This window comes from Choloepus didactylus, chromosome 11 (genome assembly GCF_015220235.1).
Source record: "Choloepus didactylus isolate mChoDid1 chromosome 11, mChoDid1.pri, whole genome shotgun sequence".
In the NCBI taxonomy this organism is placed as follows: domain Eukaryota; kingdom Metazoa; phylum Chordata; class Mammalia; order Pilosa; family Megalonychidae; genus Choloepus; species Choloepus didactylus.
The window spans coordinates 14129555-14135943 of NC_051317.1; the positions used below are offsets into that span (position 1 = coordinate 14129555).

A 6389-nucleotide genomic window follows, 5' to 3' on the forward strand; every position below is an offset into this window, starting at 1 on the left:
CAGATTACTGTTTATCAATAGTGGTCTATCAGAAAACTGATATGAAGGAAGACTGGATAAGAGACAGTTGTCATGTTCTTAATCAAATTTAAATGTACAGAAAACTAGATTAATTTTGAAATAAACATTCTGCCTTTCAAGGGAATAATTTGATTTGGAAGTGCAATTATGTGAAGCATTTTCTGCAAATGACTATTATAAAAGTACATGATCCACTACTGAAAAGTTACCGTATTTATTTCATCTTTACTTGACAACCTCTTCAGTAGACTGTTAAAATTGACTAAATGATGATTAATGGTCTGGGTTTTTAGGCCCTAAGTACTAGCAGAAAATAAAACTACTATTGAGTGATTTAAAACAATACAAAAACTAAGGCCCAATAGCATCAAAATGAGAAGGAAAAAAAAAATTACAGCATATTTCAATGCATGTCTGAATTGACATTGAAGTGGAATCTGAGCTACTTTTATTTAAACTAGAAAACCTATTATGCATGTGAGTGGAGGGAAAGGCATAAAACTTGTTTTAGTAAGTGTGTGTGCTTTAGTCTGAAGAGACAATTTATCAAGCGACATGACCCTTGAGTATTGACTTGTACACTCAGTTTCCTGCACTGATCAATACCACATGATCATTAACATTTGCCCATCTCTGGTAACCATGAGAGAACCATCCTCTTCCACCCTCTTTAGTAACAAGAATCTTCAAATCATTTCACTTTTTCTTTCAGGTTACTTTTAAAATTGCAAATAGAGTTCTCTCCTCCTTTTCTGACAAGAATGTGTTTTCTGTCCATTATTTCAATCTAACACTGTGTAAAAGGTATCAGCTTCTTTAAGGAGGTCACCACTGTAGGCAGGATATTCCAGCAACACTTAAAAGTTTTTTGTTTTCTTTCTTTCTGTAAGAACTGATTTAAGTCCATGTCATTTTACTTTATATGTACTGGTCTCTCATCTGACTTCAGGCGTTTTCTGCGGGGTTGTATAAAGTCTTCATCAGAGTCCTCAGTTACCTCACCATCATCCTCTTCCTGCTCAAACTCTGGCAAAGGTGCGAAGGTCCTGTCTGAGTAGATCTCTGTGAGTTTATCTTCAAAGTACAATGCAACTGCTTTCCCTGCCTGAGCTACTTCTGAATCAGCCTTCAAATTAATCTCTTGTGTTTCTGCATAAACTTGAACAACTTTCATCATTTCATTAAACCTTTCAGAGTTCTTGAAGATCAAACGGACATCAGCCACAAAGTCATCTGGGATTTGGTAGTGTTGGAAATGTTTTTTCTGAAGCTTCTTTTTCACGGTGGATAAATCCATCGGTTTCTTTATAATTTTATAGTAGTTTGGTATCGAAGCAGGAACTGGCTCCTGAAGTTCAATACTTAATTCATGGCAATAGAGGTAAAGCAGAAGACGTTCACATTTCCTTTGGTCCACTGGGCTTAAACTCTGTGCAGTTTTCCCCTTCTTACTATGCTGCAAATTATCACAGTCATATTCAACTTCTGGTTTCCCAATATCTCTGCAAAATGTGCATATCCAGTCCCCACTTGGAAGCTAAGAAGTGTTGGAACATGACAAGTTAGATGAAAGACCTTTGGACATTTTTCACAGCACAAGAGATCCCCTCCATTTTGGCAGACAGCACACCAGTCTTCATTTGGATCATCATCTTTGCTGCTGCCATCTCCTCCAATCCTTGCTGACCTGTGCATGAGGCTTCGAACTGGGGACTTCCCATTAACAAGGGTGCTGAGCCCTGTCTGTTTACAGCTTTCACTCATATCTGTAGGTTCAGTTTTCACACGATTTTCCAGGCTTGTTAATGCATCCAACTCACTCTCTAGATGCAGGTTGGTTGAGAGAGGTGGTGTCAAGCTACTCTCAGAACTGCTCAACATGCAGGCACTCCTCCTGCCATCCTCTGTCTTTTCTTGTTTCACAGCTCCTGAAAAACTACATATTTCATCTTCAGTCCCAGGTTCTTGCTTGACTTTCACTTGATCAGATTTGAAACTAAGACTTGTCTTCTCAGCTGTTCTTCCTGATGACCCACAGCTTCCTCGACTGCCAGTACTAGAAGTACTGGGGGTCTCACAGGTGTGTGGGAATTGGATAAACCTGATGATCCTGGAGATAGGGCAGAGGGTCCTGGGGAAGGATTCATGGTGCTTGCAGGCTGTGGGGGTAGGTGACTGCCTGAGATATATCTACTTAGTAGATTATCTAAACTACTTGAACCAGCATCTTCCAACTGTATGGGTGGAATATCTGGCAGTGATGGAAGGTTTTCTGGATTGGTAACTGAAGGGATAAGCTCTATTGCTGTAACAGATGGGCTGGTGGGACCTCTGTTCGCATTTGCCATAGTAGCTGTAGTAGGGCTGGTTGGGTTGATTGTGTTACTGTGCACTGATACAACAGGAAAGGGTCCAGCATGCCCTGGGTTTGAGTGTTGTCTTTGGAGGTGTGGCTGCATCATGGAATACTGAGGGCCGCTGTGCCTGGGTATCCCTGGTATTTGGGCAGCATTCTGAGCCATTCTCATCTGATGGGCTTGGAAAGCTCCACAATTCATATTGCCTCTTTGCATTGTTTGCACACTGATCAATCTTGGAGACTGTTGTAACATCTGAGGGGCTGCTTGTCTAGGATGTTGTTGTGTTCTTGCTATTGTTGTTGGTACAGGTGCTGGTGGTTGCTGCATCCTCATCTGTTGCAACTGCTGATGTTTCTGTGCATAAACTTGTTGCTGCATGTGCTGGAGTCGAAGCTGTGCTAAATTAATCTGTCCAGGGGTTTTACTAATGTGGTTTGTCCCTGGAGGAACTTGCGCAACTACAACATTAGGAGTATAACCAGGAGCTGGTTTACTCTCTATTACTAGATTACCTAAATTGACTACATTCTTTGCCCAGAAAGTAGGATCACAATGGAAACGTATTGCTCCATTAGCAGCAGGGACAGGATCACACCGTGCTTTCAAAATATGACGCAACTGAAAAGTAATCAGTCGCTTGCTATACAGTAGTGCTGTGCTGCTGCCACTTGCAATTGCCCAGTTTGTAAAGTTCATAATGTGCTTCACCTGTCGGGAAAGGCCTGTGATGTCATTCTGCTGCTGTATTAACTTCATCTGTCTTTCTTTTGTGACATTCTCTAGCTGCTGTAAGAGAGATTTTCCTTTCTTATTAATTTCATTGATAAGGGTGAAAATGGCCACTTTTATTTCCTGTTCTACTCGTTTGTTAGTCTCATTTACTTCTTTTATCCTATTCTGCACCTGAGTAGCTGCAAAATGAACATAATTTTTCTTTTCTAGAAGCTTAGCCAGTAGGTTTTCAATCGCACCTTTCTGATTTTGAAACGCTTCTTTCAAAAACTGATACCTATGTTCTTTGTGTTCCAATAGCTGGCAGTCTCTACATGTGAGTCTATCACATGTTTCACAGAAAAGTTTCAACTGTTCTTGTTTGTGTACAGGGCAGAAAACAGGGCGTTGACCAGATGCTCCAACAGACTCTGCGACACCTTCTTTCTTCCTGATCAGGTGATCTTTAGTGAATTTTACTCTTTGATGTGCTTCTATACATGTCTTACACAGCCATTCTCCACATTCTACACAAAAGCCAACTGCACTTGCATTGTCTTCACAACTAGTACATACCTGTTCTGACTTATCAGAACTGCTGGGAGCTTCAGATGTGACTTTCACAAAATAATTATCCACAAAGTCTATCTGTCTGCATTCCTGGCGACATACTGGGCACCGTATTACACCAACTTGCTGGATGTCGCCGTTGCTACCCCCCGGGATGGGCACGCTGAGCTGGCGCTCCGGCTCGGGCAGGCAGGAGTGAAGACAGGGCAGCAGCTTGGGCTCCGCCTCACGCCGGCTTTGCAAGCTCTGCCGACACACGGCGCAGGGGTCCAGGAGCGAAGCTGGCGGTCCAGGCGGCGGCCCAGCCGAGGGACCGGGAGCTGGAGCCGAGGGAGGAGCTGGGGCCGGAGTCGATAACGCCCCTCCGGGAACTCCAGAGCCCACCGAGGCCGCAGGCGCTGAGGCAGCCGGAGCCGAGCCCCCGTCGTCAGGCCGGGCCGCGCCGCTCTCCGCGCCCGCCCTGCCGCCTTCCTCCTCCTCCTCCTCCTCCTCCTCCACCAGCACCGCGGCGAGAGGCGGCTCCGCCCCCAACGCCGCGGGCTCGGCGGCCCCGGCAGTTCCCGGCGCGCTGCGGCTGCCCCCACCACTGCTCTCAGCCTCGCCGCCCCATTAATTTTTGAATAGACATGTCATCAGGACTGTGTATTACTCAGCTTGTGATGATGAGATATCCAAAATATTTCAGTTAAACTTTGTCTGAAACTCAAGTTTGCTCATTTCTTCATTACAACTGTAAAATACATGTTTCAGTAAATATTATAAATAAAGCATATTTTTAGTACTTAACCATGAAAATAAGTATAGGAAGATATTTAATTTATTTGAAAATTTTTGTTTTCTCTAGGATATGCATTATCTTTCATTTTCTAGTGCCCACAAGACATTGTACCCAATATGAGACCATATAAGGACACAATATTGAAGAACCTTAAGGCCATGGAAACATGGACTTTATGTTTACAGTCCATGGAAATATTGAGACAGAAGGAAAAGAAAATGAAACAAAGGAAGAGTTGAGCAATCACAAATGCAAAGACGATGCGTCTGAGGGATTTGGCAGAAAACTAAGTTAGGGTTCATGTTGAGAATGAGACAAGATGCAGCAAAATTAAAATAGATCAGGCAGGGAAGTCTGGGACTGTTTCTGTTTGAATGTCTGCCCTCACATCTATTCCTCGCAAGGTTTGGCAGGCTTTCAAAGGGATCATCCAAACACCTACACAAAAATATTTTATTAATATCATGTTGAATTTACATAGTTCCTTTCTTCAATGCAAGTTAAGAAGACCCAGTTTTCAGCAAGCTGCTATGGACTGTATGCACTTGTAGACCAAAACAGAGGCTCACCTAATGTTTCCTCCTTTCTTTTCCAGTTTTGGAATGAAAACATCAAGAAAGCAAAGAGAGAAGCCACATTATTTTCTTTTTAAAAAGAGGTGTATTTAAATACAAGAATCAAGAATAAAATAATAACAACAAAAATAATAAAGGTTTGACAAATTCTCAGAGAAAGATGGAGTTGGAGAGGAATCAGGAAATGGGCACAGAAGGGGTACATATTTAGCCAATTTTAAAATGGAGCAAGAGGAAGGAAAAGTCATAAAGAAAATTTAATTAAAATTTAGTTCCATCTTTCTATGTGTCAGGAAATATGCCAGGAATTTTTATCTGCATTCCTTCTTTTAATACTCAGAATGCCCATGCAAGATAGTATTGTATCTGTTTTACATGTGAGAAAACTAGAGCTCAAGTAACTAACTCCCCAAGATTAGCTAACTTCAGAGTTTAAATCAAACTCAGACCCACTATACATTGTAATTGCAAACTGACAGGCTATATACATGGTTTTTTTAATGCAGATTTTTTCCTGCTGTAAATTTTTTTAATGGTTATTTTAGTAACATATATACAACACAAAAGTTCCCAATTTAACCATTTTCATGTGTAAAATTCAGTGTTAATAATTACATTCAAAATATTGTCCATCAATTGATGGACACTTAAGTTGCTTCCACCTTTTGGTTATTGTGAACAATACTGCTACTAACGTTGGTGTGCAAACATCTTTTCAAGTCCCTGTTTTCAATTCTTTGGGGTATACACCTAGAAGTGGTATTGGCAGCTCATATGGTAATTCTATGTTTCACTTTCTTAGGAACTGCCAAACTGTTTTCCATAGTGGCTGCACCATTTACATTACCAACAACAATTCCTGAGGGTTCCTATTTCTCTGTATCCTTGACAACACTTGTTATTTTCTATTTTGTTAATAATAGCCATCCTAATTTGTGTGAAGTGATATTTCATTGTGGGGCTTGAAATTTTCTTTCCCGAATGGCTAATGATGTTGAGCATCTTTGCATGTGCCTGATGTCCATTAGCAAATCTTCTTTGGAGAAATAATCTATTCAAGTCCTTTGCCCATTTTCCAATTAAGTTGTTTGTCTTCTTGGTTTTGAGTTCAAAGAGTCACTTATATCTTCTGCATATAAAAATCTTATCAAATATATGATTTCTAAATATTTTCTCCCATTCTGTAGGTTGTCTTTTCATTTCTTGATAGTTTCCTTTGATGCATAAAAGTTTTTAATTTTGATGAAGTCCAATTTATCTTTTTTTTCTTTTGTTGCTTTTGGTGTCATATCTAAGAATTCATTGCCTAATTCAGGGTCCTGAAGACTTTCCCCTATGTTTTCTTATAAGAGTCTTATAGATTTAGTTCTTATA

General features: G+C 40.8%; 1 pseudogene; it reads right to left on the reverse strand.

Moving 5' to 3' along the window:
• Positions 1 to 672: 672 nt before the first annotated feature.
• On the reverse strand, positions 673 to 4295 carry LOC119506545 (annotated as a pseudogene).
• Positions 4296 to 6389: the final 2094 nt, after the last annotated feature.